Source organism: Protomyctophum bolini (assembly GCF_963924005.1).
Source record: "Protomyctophum bolini genome assembly, chromosome: 13".
Lineage (NCBI taxonomy): Eukaryota > Metazoa > Chordata > Actinopteri > Myctophiformes > Myctophidae > Protomyctophum > Protomyctophum bolini.
Window position 1 is genome coordinate 364,629 of NC_137874.1, and position 16,664 is coordinate 381,292.

At 41.3% G+C, this 16,664-nt stretch overlaps 1 long non-coding RNA gene across 1 annotated transcript; it reads left to right on the forward strand.

Annotated features, from left to right (window-relative positions):
• Positions 1-2,560: 2,560 nt before the first annotated feature.
• On the forward strand, positions 2,561-2,950 carry LOC308327011. The gene is made up of 3 exons (XR_013965156.1): positions 2,561-2,602; positions 2,648-2,674; positions 2,900-2,950. It is a non-coding gene; the product is annotated as an uncharacterized lncRNA (long non-coding RNA).
• Positions 2,951-16,664: the final 13,714 nt, after the last annotated feature.

Here is a 16,664-nt window from a genome sequence, read left to right on the forward strand (position 1 = left end):
CGTGATGAAATGGACTGACACGCACACGCACGTTTCAATGTCATAACAAACTGTGTGTGTGTGTGTGTGTGTGTGTGTGTGTGTGTGTGTGTGTATGTGCGTGTGCGTGTGCGAGTCTGTGAGAAGACTGACACGCATGCACACGTTGTGTGCGTCTCTATCTCTCTCTCTATGTCTCTCTCTGTCTCTCCCCCCTCTCTCTCTCTGTCTCTCTCCCCCCTCTCTCTCTCTGTGTCTCTATCTATATCTCTCCCCCCTCTCTCTCTCTCTCTCTCTCTCTCTCTCTATATCTCTCTCTATGTCTCTCTCTGTCTCTCCCCCCTCTCTCTCTCTGTCTCTCTCCCCCCTCTCTCTCTCTGTGTCTCTATCTATATCTCTCCCCCTCTCTCTCTCTCTCTCTCTCTCTCTCTCTCTCTCTCTCTCTCTCTCTCTCTATGTCTCTCTCTGTCTCTCTCTCTCTGTCTCTCTCTGTCTCTCCCCCCATATGTTGTGTTTCGTTTTATATGCTATGTAGAAGCCCATAGAAGTCCATTGAAGTTCAACTGTAGTTAGCCTACTTTTAAAATAATACGAAATTAACTGAAGATAGATAGCATATAAAACGAAACACAACAAATCTGGGTATTGAAAACCTCAAGGGTTGCGACCGTGACGTATTTACCGTACACCCACTTTAACTTGAAATGTACAATGCTAGCACTTTTAAATCTCTGATGGAGTATATTTAAGCAATATTACACCATAGGGTGTGGTTTAACGTGATTATTGCCACTACAGTTAGGTATGACCATAATTATGATGACCATCTATTGTTAGGTATGTCCATATGATGACCATCTATTTTTAGGTGTGACCATAATTATGATGACCATCTATTGTTAGGTATATGTCCATATGATGACCATCTATTGTTAGGTATGTCCATATGATGACCATCTATTGTTAGGTATGTCCATATGATGACCATCTATTGTTAGGTATGTCCATATGATGACCATCTATTGTTAGGTATGTCCATATGATGACCATCTATTGTTAGGTATGTCCATATGATGACCATCTATTGTTAGGTATGTCCATATGATGACCATCTATTGTTAGGTATGTCCATATGATGACCATCTATTGTTAGGTATGACCATATGATGATCACGGACATTACGTCTTTAAGGCTGAGCTGGTATTTTACTATACACATTGGTCCAAATTCACAACGGCGCTTACGCTCATAACATTACGTGACGTGGGCGGAAAGGCATTTACGTGGATTTCCCACATTAATTTGGAATTAATTCTAATTCTAATTCTAATCTGCACTGTACGAATCCAACGTTGTTTAGTGTGTGTTAGTGTTGTTTAGTTAGTGAGTCAGTTCTCTGACTGTCAGTGTGTGTGAGTGTGTGTGTGAGTGTGTGTGTGTGTGTGTGTGTGTGTGTGTGTGTGTGTGGGGCGGACAGCAGCATGCTGCCGCTGAACCGAGTCCAATCTGGGTGAAATTTACATTGGATAATTAATATAACGGCGCGGTGAGCCCGGACAGAACACGGCCCGGCCCGACTGGCATTCTATGGTTCACAGACATGCCGGTCTGACAGACAGACAGCAGTCACGAGGGCTAATTCGCCCTATAAATCCACATTATGGCATCAGCGCGTGCAATTTGGCCAGTCAGTTTTAACTTTTAAATGGCTATATGCTATATGTGTCTATGATCAGAACAAATCCATTCTCCACATGGCATTCAGACAGATGACAGTGAGATGATATTAATCTATTCAGACAGATGACAGTGAGATGATATTAATCTATTCCCCGCATGAATCAATGTAGCTCTGAAAAAAAAGTATCGGATATCTATTTTACTTCTGCAGGCGTGTGTTCTTTCTTGTTTTTATAACCCTGCAGTGCATTCATCAGTAAGGGCTTATATTATATTATCATTGCCGAGTTGTAATATAGCATTTGGTCGTGTGGTGAACAGTAGCCTACAAATTAACTTCTTTCTCATTATGTGAAAGTAACTGTAACATATCAGTTAACTTATTAACGTTCTGACATTTAACAAGGAGTGAAGCAATGCGTGCCAAGTTGGCAAGTTTCGTTTATAATTATATACATATAACTCGCGCTGTTTGCTTGAAGATCTGTCCGTGCAGAGAACCTCCTGTCAAAATTAAAGTCCAAGCTCAGTCATTGCGATGTTGTATAGAATTTATAGTTTGGGAATCCACTGTGCCTATGATGACGTATTTCGAGATTTCCTGTTGCCTTATATGGTGTAGAATGGGCGTGGATGTTCCAACTAACCAGGCGACACCAGGCGAATCGCTTGGGAAAAATGCGGAGAGGATACACTCAGCGATCCGCACAAATGAAGTGATTACACCAGCTTCTCTGAATAACACGTCATCTCAACGTAGCTTGATCGGACGGATAAATACGATATCTGTTTCCGCCACCGTTACACTCTGGCGTTTTTATTGTTGGTGAATCGAGCCCATTGTATACTGATATCCAAACAGTTCCACTGTGTAGAAGCTGTGTGTCAACATGGACTCACGTTTTAAAAAGGCCTCTCTGTCGGTGCTCCCTGGAGCAGGAGGTGGAGGAGGAGGTCTCAGGGTGTCGGTGCTCCCTGGAGCAGGAGGTGGAGCAGGAACAGGAGGAGGAGGAGGTCTCAGGGTGTCTGTGCTCCTGCTCCACCTCCTCCTCCCAGGTGGAGGAGGAACAGGAGGCCACCTCCTCCTGTTCCCTGGAGCAGGAGGTGGAGCAGGAGTCAGGGTGTCGGTGTTCCCTGGAGCAGGAGGTGGAGCAGGAGTCAGGGTGTCGGTGCTCCCTGGAGCAGGAGGTGGAGTCAGGGTGTCGGTGCTCCCTGGAGCAGGAGGTGGAACAGGAACAGGAGGTGGAGGAGGAGTCAGGGTGTCGGTGCTCCCTGGAGGAGGAGGTGGAGTCAGGGTGTCGGTGCTCCCTGGAGCAGGAACAGGAGGAGGAGGAGGTCTCAGGAGGTCACAGGCAGCAGAGATTCTCTCCTCGTGTCTTGAAAAAACTCCACGTGTCACTTCAACACATTCTGAAATTGAAAAAAAAACACATTTTCTTTATTTTTTTTAAAAGATATTATTGGGAGCTTTTTGCCTTTATTGAGGGTTTTTCAGTAGTTTGACAGGAAAGGGGGACAGAGACGGGGGAAGACACGCAGCAAAGGTCGTCGTGCTCGGGACTCAAACCCGCGACACGCTCATTACCAGCCTAGGGTGCCTGGACCGCTAGGCCGGCCCAGGCCAAGTCGAGGCGACTCATGACTCTCTGTGACAAACGGCAGGTGATATTAGAAACTATGACATAGCCTGTCGACCAATCATATTAGGGGCGGGGGCTAATTGAAGTTCGACGCTAAGCCACGGTCACGCCATTTTACGAAAACTCACGCTTTTGAAAACTTTTCATCGTTAAGGACTTTTGTGTACGCTGAGCGAGTTTTATTAATTTTTTCACCTCTTATGATTGTGTGCAAAAAGCTGTGCATTTTTTAGAGTAGGCCTACCTTTAGCGCCTCAAAAACAAAAACGCTTTTCATTAGTGCAAAGAATAATCTTTCAATAGAGCTTCTCACTGGTGCAGTGACAAAGGTAGATTTACCTCCAAACGAAGGTCTCTTGTTGGGCTCAGAGTCCCAGCATCTCTGCATGAGCTCCACCAGCTCGTCTAATCCAGCTGCTTTCTGGACATCAATTTGACGAAGATCTGGTCTCGCTCCCTTCTCGCGAATGTGGAACTCCAACAAGGTCCGACCCGACTCTACATAAAATATAGGAACATTTACATTGTGTGTGATTGTGTGCGTGTGTGAGTGCGTGCGTGCGTGCGTGCGGATAGTTTACCTGGATAGGGTCTCTCTCCAGTGAGAATGGTCCAGAGAAGTATGCCGTAGCTAATAAAAAGACGGGAAAAATCCAAGCATTAGAAAGAGGTTTTCACACTATAAAAAAACGTGTGTCACTTCATTGTATTTACTAGTCCTTACCCGTTCTGAATATATGAACAGCAAATATATATATAGTATATATATATATATATATATATATATATATATATATATATATATAATATTAGTGGTCCATGACATGAAAATGTTTGAGAACCACTGCTCTGAAACAACATTGGACAATGATGTTTGACAGTCAGCTATATTGTTGCTTATTGTAGATTTTTTTTCGGATTTTCTGACTTATTCTGGCCTGTTAACATTTTCATAGACCTGGTTGCTTGTTTCCCTCTCAGTCAATGTGGCAACCCTGGTGATTGCCCAACACTGTTTTGGTTCCGTTCCTATGCTAATGTAGCTTAGCAACAGCTAGGAGAATGCAGTAAGCTGCTGCGGTTTAAAAGTTTTGAAGTTTTTTGCGCAATTTATGTCCCCGAATGTATGGATATGGACTTATGGCGCCATCGCTGCCTCTTTCTTTAGTAGAAGTGTTGACAGTTTTAGCATCCCTCTCACGCGCGCGCGTGCGCACACACACACACACACACACACACACACACACACACCAGGGGGGCAGTCAGACGGATATTTTGTGAAGCCACTAAGGAAATGAAAGTTCATATAATGGCCTGTTGTGGCGCTCTCATTGGGCTCAAAAAAACCCATAGCCCCATAGAAGTCCATGTATTTTGGCCCAACTTCACCTAGACTGTATTACCTTAATAAACATGGTCATGAATACTTTTTGCTTCCAGTCACTAGTTTAAAGTCTCATTTCTAATGTCATAATATTCTTTTTGGAAAATTATGGTCCCATTTATTAGAAAAATGACCATAAAGTCGCGCATGTTCTGAGGGGCGTGGCTACCGTTACAGTCTATGAACGGGATCCCCCACCCACTCGAGTCAAAATAAAAACCAACGAAGAAGAAGGGGGAAGTCCCGCCTCGTTGTCTGGGCCAGCCAATGGCCAGCTGGGCCAAAACGGATCTAGAAAGATGGCGACTTCCATTGCAAGGACTGACAGGCTTCATTTTACGTTCACGTTAGACCCGCGGAACGCTTTGTCCATATTTTTTACAGTCTATGACACACACACACACACACCGCCTCCTGGCACACACACACACACACACACACACACTGTGAAGGCCGTAGTACTGTAAATATGACATGAATATGAATGCAAAGTAGCGGTCCATGTGTGGACAGGCTACCTGTCGCCGCGGTGCATGGTGAGATGTGTGCAAACCGTGTAGTTTATCAGGAGAAGACTACCAAAGGATGCAACACGCACACACACAGTCAGCGGCGCCAAATTGTATAGGGCACAATTTGTTGTGTTGCAGCGCTAGCTAGAGCCAGTGGGGTAACGGTGAGAACGATGGCCTGTGATGCAGGTGTCGCTAAGGTGTGAGGGAGCGAGGTTAATTCACTAATAAATTCATTGCATCCTTTGGTATTCTTCTCCTGATAAACTACACATCTCACCATGCACAACGGCGACAGGTAGCCTGTCCACACATGCACTGCTACTTTGCATTCATATTCATGTCATATTGACAGTACAATACCCATTTTTGAGTACAATACCCATTTTTGCATTTTTTAATCCACTAATAAATTAATTATAAATCATTAATGTGTCAAATCGAAAAAAGGGCTCCGTTAAGACCTCCATATAATTATGGTCCATGCCTGTGTGAAAAGTGGGAGTGATTGGTGCAGCCAATGATGAGATAAAGCGCTGTCAGTGACATTCATTCATTCATTCAGACATTCAGAGATTCGCTGACTTATTATATGGATTATGACTGATGTAGTAGCAACAGAAACATCCAACCTGTAAACATCATAGGAGCGAACACGGTGGTATTTGTCGTCAAAAGCCTCAGGGGGGGTGTAGGAGGCAGTGCCTCCTTTGTTTGTACGGTTGGTCGGCCTGACACTGTTGGTCACCGTAGACAGGCCAAAATCTGCTATCTGTTGACAGAAAGAGGAGGCATTTATGATTGTGTTTAAGCAGGACATGCAGTGACGAGAACTGTTCATTTCAAGAGCAAATTTGGATTTAGTTTTAGCCAGTCCTTTGAATACAATTTTATTTAGTTTTTGTCAGATTTTAGTCACGTGAAATGTTTGTTTTAGTCTAGTTTTAGTCAACTAAATCTAAAGTTGACCTAGCCAACTACATTTTATTTAAGCGGGCCTTGATGGCGTCGTATGGAACACATTGTGACCTTGCAGATCTGCTATATTTCAGAGTGCAACACCCGAGTGCAACTGAGCATAAAATAACTTTAGTATTTTAGTTCTACTGGATCTCTTCTCCACTAGTCCCTCCCTGACATTTAGTTCTACTAGATCTCTTCTCCACTAGTCCCTCCCTAATATTTAGTTCTACTGGATCTCCTCTCCACTAGTCCCTCCCTGACATTTAGTTCTACTGGATATCTTCTCCACTAGTCCCTCCCTGACATTTAGTTCTACTGGATCTCTTCTCCACTAGTCCCTCCCTGACATTTAGTTCTACTGGATCTCTTCTCCACTAGTCCCTCCCTAACATTTAGTTCTACTGGATGTATAGTTATTGTATATTGTGTACCTTGGCATTGAAGTCAGCATCCAGCAGGATATTGGCTGGTTTCAGGTCCATGTGCACAAGGTTCTTCTTACAGTGGAGGAAGTCCATGGCTAGCGCCACCTGGTGGGCTAGACGGAACGCCAGGGGCCAGGGTGGAGGTTTAGACTCGGTCTGTAGAAAGGTTAAGAATAGTTTTGGATTTAGTGTTAGCTTTAGTTCTTTATTATTATCCCCCCCCCCCCCCCAGCAGCAGGATTCATAATGGTCAGAGTAAGTAGGCCTGTCGTGTACTAGGGCAGTGGTCCCATCCCCCCCCCAGCAGCAGGGTTCATAATGGTCAGAGTAAGTAGGCCTGTCGTGTACTAGGGCAGTTCCCCCCCCCAGCAGCAGGATTCATAACGGTCAGAGTAAGTAGGCCTGTCGTGTACTATAGGGCAGTGGTTCCCAAACATTTCTGGCCATGCACCCCCTGTTACTTCCTGACCTAGCTGACGCACCCCCACATGGAAATAAGAATTGCATAAGCTATTATAGACATATATTTCCTATATGCACATAATATGAACCTGAATATGGCATATATATGCAGCATAGGCTATATTATACATATAGGCCTACTTGCCACGATATGTTAATATATTTTAAATAAAACCATAGCACCACCATTAGCCTTTTCATGTCACTAGAAGGTTCTTGCGCACCACAAGGGGTGCACGTACCACAGTTTGGGAACCACCAATGTGTACTAAAAACTCAATAAAAGTAAAAAATAAAATATACAGAGTACAGACAAATATAATTTCAAACAATTTGTAAACACACAACACACTTTCAGTTAGTTAACGTCTTTGTTCTTTTATTCTAGTTTTGATTTAGTTCAGTTGAAGAAGATGCGTTTTCAGTTTTAGTTGTGGTTATTTAGTTAGTTTCAGTTGAATTATAAAGACCTTGGTGCGCAGAAAGGACTCCAGGCAGCCTCCCTCCATCAGCTCCATCACTATACCCTGCACCTCCTTCTTGCCCATCAAGGGGGGCCGGCCGCGGTACATCCCATAGACCCTGGGAACAAACTGCTCTGCATCCTCCATGTGACTTGCCTCGCGACACAGGGCAGCATACAACGTACCAGAGCTGCAGTACGGGGTCAGTTTAGGAGTTAGAACCCAACATGTTATAATAATAATGTTATAATTATGTAAAACTGACTAAGAATCATACTAAAATTCAGCGAATGTCTGAATGAATGTCTGAATGAATGAATGTCCCTGACAGCGCTTTATCTCAACATTGGCTGGCCCAATCACTCCCACTTTTCACACAGGCATGGACCATAATTATATGGAGGTCTTAATGGAGCCCTTTTTCCAATTTGACACATTAATGATTTATAATGAATTTATTAGTGGATTAAAAAATGCAAAAATGGGTATTGTACTGTCAATATGACATGAATATGAATGCAAAGTAGCGGTCCATGTGTGGACAGGCTACCTGTCGCTGTTGTGCATGGTGAGATGTGTGCAAACCGTGTAGTTTATCAGGAGAAGAATACCAAAGGATGCAAGATTTATTAGTGAATTAAAAACGCACCCGGCCGCAGTACCCCCCCACGGCCACAAGAGGGGGGGCAAATATCTCACAACGGGTAAGGGCTAGTGAATATAATTAATCAATTATAGATACATTATGTAGCTCATTGTCATCATACCTGTCATCATAATTAAGCACCTTAATGGCCACTCCAATGCCCAGGAGCTTGTGTGTGGCCTTAAAGACCCACCCAAAGCCCCCTGAGCCCAGTAGTTCCCAGTCCTCCAGACTGTCGTCGCCAATTGGCCCTTTGCCACTCTCTGCCATCTTTCACCGAAATCTAGAGGGAGACAAAGTACAGGAAAATGTGTCCAAGAAGTGTCCAAACACTCATTCTATCATTCAAATACAGTATTTTTATAGTACTTTATAGCAGACTAAGTTCCTTTTGACACATTTAAAGTTATGAGAGCCATGAATATTCATGCATAGCATAACCTCCATATTGTCTACACGTGCTCCAGCCCTGCAGCTGGCCAGATGCAGCCAGCGCAAATTATGGAATACTTATACTTATTGTCACGGGGCAACCCGTGCCCTATAGACACTAGAAGACTCCACAATATAAAACTGGTCATGATAAACACACACTGCACAGATGCTTCCCTTAATTGACTGTCATCAAGCTCCTTGGAGGGGTGGCCATGTGTAGCATCATATACCCTTATCTGTGTTGCCTAATTCTATTGTAATTGTTTTGTGTGATGTGATGCCTTGGAAAACATTCAGACTCTAAATGTGTAATTGTATAGTTGGTCTAACTCATGGGTCATGGTTTACCTGGTTTGAGTAGATTGGTCCAATTACTAATCATTGTGGGTGGGGTCTCACCTGGTACAGGGAGGCTTGTGGAAATGTTTGGGGGGGAATCAGTTTAGCTTGAGACTAACAAAGGAGACAACTCCAGGGGAGAGCTGGCAGGGCCAGGAAGGCATAGCCTGTTTTCAGTTTCTTAAGTTCTTGTTTTGTTGTTTTTCCTTAGTTGAGTTGTCAAGTGTTTTCTTACTTGACAAGTATTATTTTTGCCTGCACAGTGAAATCCAGCCTGGGTCGGTCACTCTGTGTTTTGAGGTAAATAAAATACCAAAAAAGATCTACATTCTTGGACTGTCGATTCTTGGAGCCTTGGCCGTTCGGGCAACTTTACACTTATGTTAGGTAGCCATGTAATAATAATAATAACTAGAATTGCACTCTGCCGAGTGCATACTTGCTTGTTGCACACTAGTAGGGGCCTACTAGTGCGCAAGCAGAGCGCGCAAGTACTTTCGACCGCTGGAAACTATCACATCTCAGTATCTCTGTGAAGGAACGTTTGAAATGTATAATCATTACGTGTAACTATTTGCTACCTAACTACTTTTTTACAGAAAAATGAATCATTGATATGTGATGGAAAAAAAGGTATATAAACTGAATTAAAATATATTATACAGTATAATTATTTTATTACTTATTGTAAATTGTCAATTGTTTTAAATGTATTTAATTTTGTACTATAGTGATATTAATACTAAATCATGATCAGAGTAATATGTGTCTCTAACTTCAATTTCTGTAATAATACTTTCAAATTTGTTGAAATATACATGATCTAAAATACTTCCGAAATCTGTAGTTGGATTTGTATTTAATTGTTTAAAGCCTAATCTTGACATGAAGGTCTTATATTTATATCTTTTTCAGTATAATGGTCTTCATTGAAATCTCCTATTATCATAATTGTGGAAGTCGGAGATGATAGATACTTTACCATTTTTTTGAGAAATGTGTTTAATTCCGAAAGGTTTGTTTTAGGTGATCTGTACATAAGAATGATATATAGATCTTTATTTTTTACATGTATACATACGTGTTCTACTTTTTTCATTACAACTACATACAGAGTATGTAGTTGTAATTTGATTAGCAGTATACTGTGGTTACTTGGTTCCAAAAAGTGACAGCCAAGTTTTTTTCAACCGTAAGTCTGTGCCTGGTTTGCTGGGACCAGTTACCACATTACGTCATCGTTGAGAGCTGGGACCAGAGTACATGATTTGTATATGTATGACTAGCTCTCAGTGATGACGTAAGATATATGGTCATCTGTGTAGTCTGGTCCCAGCAGACCAGGCACAGATTTACAAATTACAAATCACATTACAACTACATACAGAGTATGTAGTTGTAATTTGATTAGCAGTATACTGTGGTTACTTGGTTCCAAAAAGTGAAGCCAAGTTTTTTTCAACCGTAAGTCTGTGCCTGGTTTGCTGGGACCAGTTACAACATTACGTCATCGTTGAGAACTGGGACCAGAGTACATGGTGTGTATATGTATGACTAGCTCTCAGTGATGACGTAAGAGATATGGTCATCTGTGTAGTCTGGTCCCAGCAAAGCAGGCACAGACTTACGGTTGAAAAAAACTTGGCTTCACTTTGAAGAGACCAAGCGAAATGATTACTTTCGCATTCTGCTTGCACAAGTAATAATATAATAATGTAATAAGAGGGATAATATCTGGCTAGGTGGTGGATATAATTCACCTTCAGGGAGTTTAACCACCTCCTCGGTGGTTAAACTCCTCCTCGGTGGTTAAACTCCCTGTCGGTGAATTATATCCCGACAAAGACCGCCTATAGCCAGATATTATCCCTTACTTATTGCATTGTGTTTCCATGTGTTTCAAATGTAACCTATTAAGATTATTTAATCTTGTTTCAAATATTATACATTAGTATAATAATAATAAACAATATTTTCCTATTGTTGAGTTTCTTACCTGTGCAATGGCGCTCTCTCTCTGTCTCTGTCTCTCTCTCTCTCTCTCTCTCTCTCTACACTCACACAGTCACACACACACAGTACAGTACAGGAATCTGGTGCTACTGGTTGGTCTTCATTGTTATTCAGTGTTAGTGTTGTGAATAACGCAGCATTTCTTTTTGGTCGTCTGAAACTGGTGTTGGTCTAGTCTTTTAGTTGACTAATCACAAACATTAGTCTTTATACTATTTTAGGCTCAGGGCGATATCTATCTATCTATATATATCTTTACACTTATTTATCCCTAAATGTAAAACGGCTGAAGGAGGAGAAGAAACAGATTTAGTGGTGGATTTACAGTCGATGAAGAAAAAAGTGGAATCTCCGCACACGATATAATTCTGCTCCCCGTCTTTTTTATTTCAACCTATAAATACAACAACGTTTCGCCCCTCCGGGCTTTCTCAAGTCACACCATGGGTATGGCCTTGAAAACCTTCAATAGGTGGAACATAACTGGGTGTCGTCATTCAATCAATTGATAAGCCAATAGGCTACATCTATGTGAAGAGCAATTCAAATACATCAATTAAGGGGCCATACACTCACGAAGAATAGGTTTAAAATACAATACATACACCAAAACATATATACAATACTAGAACTGCAAAACCAAAAAAGATCTACATTCTTGGACTGTCGATTCTTGGAGCCTTGGCCGTTCGGGCAACTTTACACTTATGTTAGGTAGCCATGTAATAATAATAATAACTAGAACTGCACTCTGCCGAGTGCATACTTGCTTGTTGCACACTAGTAGGCCATAAATGGCCTACTAGTGCGCAAGCAGAGCGCGCAAGTACTTTCGACCGCTGGAAAGTATCACATCTCAGTATCTCTGTGAAGGAACGTTTGAAATGTATAATCATTACGTGTAACTATTTGCTACCTAACTACTTTTTTACAGAAAAATGAATCATTGATATGTGATGAAAAAAAAAGGTATATAAACTGAATTAAAATATATTATACAGTATAATTATTTTATTACTTATTGTAAATTGTCAATTGTTTTAAATGTATTTCATTTTGTACTATAGTGATATTAATACTAAATCATGATCAGAGTAATATGTGTCTCTAACTTCAATTTCTGTAATAATACTTTCAAATTTGTTGAAATATACATGATCTAAAATACTTCCGAAATCTGTAGTTGGATTTGTATTTAATTGTTTAAAGCCTAATCTTGACATGAAGGTCTTTATATTTATATCTTTTTCAGTATAATGGTCTTCATTGAAATCTCCTATTATCATAATTGTGGAAGTCGGAGATGATAGATACTTTACCATTTTCTTGAGAAATGTGTTTAATTCCGTAAGGTTTGTTTTAGTTGATCTGTACATAAGAATGATATATAGATCTTTATTTTTTACATGTATACATACGTGTTCTACTTTTTCTAATATCTCGATTTCTTTTTGAATTATTTCAATGGCAATATCTTCTTTTATAGCAAACATAACTCCCCCACCTATATCATATTCTCTGTCATTCCTGATTGTTTTGTAATTGGTGTTCATTGTTTTTAATTTAAAAGTAATGTTATTATTTTTCTTTAAAGGTGATATAGGCAAGTTTTCAGTGTTTGTACACAGAATTGATCGAGTGTTTCCAAACAAATTAAAATCTAGCTCCACCCCCCTCCCCCCGTCATTCTATTGGCTGAGCCAGGTCACTTCAGGCTATGGGGTTGTTGTTGCTGCTGGGAGGGACGCTATGGATATTGCGCTCGTATGGCTAAATATGACATTAAAAAATTATGAATTTCTATCGATATCATAGTTACAACAATGACATTGAGTTGACATGTTTTTTTAAGGGTAACTGTAGCGTAATCACAATATCACAAGACTGACACGACGAGTCCCGCAAATGAGGAAGTAGGAAGTAGTGGAGCAGACTCACTGGCTCTCAATTGGCATATAAAACATATTGCCCCTCAAATGCCCCAGCCACTACAGCATCGTTCATGTGAACTACTTTGTCCACGGTTATTCATCGCTATGATGATCAGCGACGGCTTGTCACCGTTGGCGAGCACGGGTTGAATGCAAGCTTCAAGCCGGCCGGACCACCAAACCATGCGCTATACATAGCGATTCTCATAATTTCAACAGGCTTACATATTACATCATAAACATACTATTTCACATGAACAATGGTGAAACTAAGATATGGGGATAATATTATACTTGCAAATTGCAAGTATAATATTATCCCCATATCTTAGTTTCACCAATGCGATTTCATTGCAAGTTGCAATGAAATCGCATTGCGTTTTCATTATAATACTGCTTGGTCGAACACACAGTCACAGCCTCGCGCTGCAATTGGCTAAGACTCCGCGTCACCCCCCACACAGACCCTCCTCCCAACACGACGCTTCCGTCCCGCGACATAAACAACAGTGGATATAAACAGATACAAACACATAGAGGGAGACAAAGGGAGAGTGTATGTCTACAGGGCAGCAGCTCAGCATCAAAATATAGGGGAAGATAGAGGGAATAAGGCCACAAATATAGATAGATAAATATGTTGATTTTTGGCTGAAAACTTGCCTATATCACCTTTAAGTGTGTTTCAGTAAAAGCTATTAAATCCAACATTTCGAGTTGGGAATCTGAGTTTATATCTTGTAAATGTGTTAGATAACCTCTGATGTACAACAATCCAATTTTTAATGAATGTTTTAATGGTAATTGAGTTATCTTCCGTATATTTGGATTTTCTAGAGGTGATTGTCGTAATCGTATCATTTCTCTTTCTACATTCTTATCTACTTTGATCTTTTTAGGACTAAAATCAAGTATATATAGATCTCTTATCCTTTTCACTCGACTGAATGCTACATAGGCTTGTCCCGGGTTAAAACGTGAGCCCTTCATAGATACGACAATCTCTTGTATAGTTAAACCTTGAACCTTATGAATAGTTAATCCCCAAGCTAATGTCAACGGGAATTGAAACCTATTTGTTGATCCTGTTCTTCTGCCTCCATGGAAAATTATAGCTTCATGTCTGTATATTGGAACTGCTTCTGGGTAATTTTTATATTTACTATTAGACTTCGCATTAAGACCAACATCTTTGTCTTGGAATTTAACAAGTATTACTGTAACATAGGTGTCGTTTTTCTCAAAGTCAATATACTCAACAAGTCCTCTGATACCGTTGACTATTCCATCAGATACCATTACATTAGTAGTCAACATCACTTGTGCACCAATTGCTATACTGAGTGTTGTTGGTAAACCTCCTGTTTGTGATAGTTTACTTTTTGTGCAATCCAGATCAAATAACCGTGTGTCTTTATCTTTTCTACTATCTTCTGCCTTTATATGAAAAATAGTAATAGTAAATAGTAAGTGATGACGTAAGAGATATGGTCATCTGTGTAGTCTAGGGTCCCAGCAGACCAGGCACAGATTTACAAATTACAAATCACATTACAACTACATACAGAGTATGTAGTTGTAATTTGATTAGCAGTATACCGTGGTTACTTGGTTCCAAAAAGTGAAGCCAAGTTTTTTTCAACCGTAAGTCTGTGCCTGGTTTGCTGGGACCAGTTACAACATTACGTCATCGTTGAGAACTGGGACCAGAGTACATGGTGTGTATATGTATGACTAGCTCTCAGTGATGACGTAAGAGATATGGTCATCTGTGTAGTCTGTTCCCAGCAGACCAGGCACAGATTTACAAATTACAAATCACATTACAACTACATACAGAGTATGTAGTTGTAATTTGATTAGCAGTATACTGTGGTTACTTGGTTCCAAAAAGTGAAGCCAAGTTTTTTTCAACCGTAAGTCTGTGCCTGGTTTGCTGGGACCAGTTACAACATTACGTCATCCTTGAGAGAGTACATGGTGTGTATATGACGTAATGTTGTAACTTGTAACTTGTAACATTACGTCATATACACACCATGTACTCTCTCAAGGATGACGTGATGTTGTAACTGGTCCCAGCAAACCAGGCACAGACTTACGGTTGAAGAAAACTCGGCTTCACTTCGAAGAGACCAAGCGAAATGATTACTTGCGCGCTCTGCTTGCGCAAGTAATAATAGGAATACACAGAGATAATAATAATAATACGCTGCATGCCAGGCAGGTGTATTACAGGAATGGTCTGATATCTATAGGTCCAAATTCATACCAAAAGGTTTAAGGGTTTCTTAATTCATATATCCAAAATGCTTCTTTTTTCAGCAGGAGAGACTCCCAGTCCAGTCTCGCTGTAAGGACTGGACCAGGGCTAGCGTTGCTGTAGCCCTGGTCTCGCTGTAAGGACTGGACCAGGGCAGGTGTTGCTGTAGCCCTGGTCTCGCTGTAAGGACTGGACCAGGGCTAGCGTTGCTGTAGCCATGGTCTCGCTGTAAGGACTGGACCAGGGCTAGTGTTGCGGTAGCCATGGTCTCGCTGTAAGGACTGGACCAGGGCTAGTGTTGCTGTAGCCCTGGTCTCGCTGTAAGCACTGGACCAGGGCTAGCGTTGCTGTAGCCCTGGTCTCGCTGTAAGGACTGGACCAGGGCTAGCGTTGCTGTAGCCCTGGTCTCGCTGTAAGCACTGGACCAGGGCTAGCGTTGCTGTAGCCCTGGTCTCGCTGTAAGCACTGGACCAGGGCTAGCGTTGCTGTAGCCCTGGTCTCGCTGTAAGCACTGGACCAGGGCTAGCGTTGCTGTAGCCATGGTCTCGCTGTAAGGACTGGACCAGGGCTAGTGTTGCTGTAGCCCTGGTCTCAGTGTAAGCGCTGGACCAGGGCTAGTGTTGCTGCAGGAGTGTGAATGAACCGTGCGGTCACTGGAACAAAGCCACCGTATTAGCGTTTGAATACCTGTTCTGTGAACACCGTAAAGGTGTGTGTGCAAAATGACCAGGGGGAGGGGAGCTTCAGCCTTCAGTCAGTGGGTGCTATTTGGCTTACTATTGTGTCAGTGGGTGCTTAAGCCCACAAGCACTCCCGGATAATTTATGTTTACACAATGCTGTACCTCCTCCAACTGTATATACTTTATGTTTACACAATACTGTACCTCCTCCAACTGTATATACTTTATGTTTACACAATTCTGTACCTCCTCCAACTGTATATACTTTATGTTTACACAATGCTGTACCTCCTCCAACTGTATATATACTTTATGTTTACACAATGCTGTACCTCCTCCAACTGTATATACTTTATGTTTACACAATGCTGTACCTCCTCCAACTGTATATACTTTATGTTTACACAATACTGTACCTCCTCCAACTGTATATACTTTATGTTTACACAATGCTGTACCTCCTCCAACTGTATATACTTTATGTTTACACAATGCTGTACCTTCAACTATATATACTTTATGTAAATATTTATGTTTCAACATTAAACACAGGAAAGAAAAGTCAAATGATGCTGTTCTGATATTTTATTTTATTTTATTTAGCTTTTTGAATCTCATCCCTGAGTGACACCAATACATTAGGCCTACAATAAAAACTTTAACTACCGGTAATTAAAAAGAAAACACATTTTCACAGAATCTAAACTAAACCTGCTTTAAAAACAAAGGAAATTTAACATTTTCCTAGACAGCTCCAAGTACAGACAGAGCCCTGGAGAACCCCGCTCAGCTGTTAGTATAGAGGTTCAACATGTTCACCAGATCTCACAGACCTCTGCTCTAGA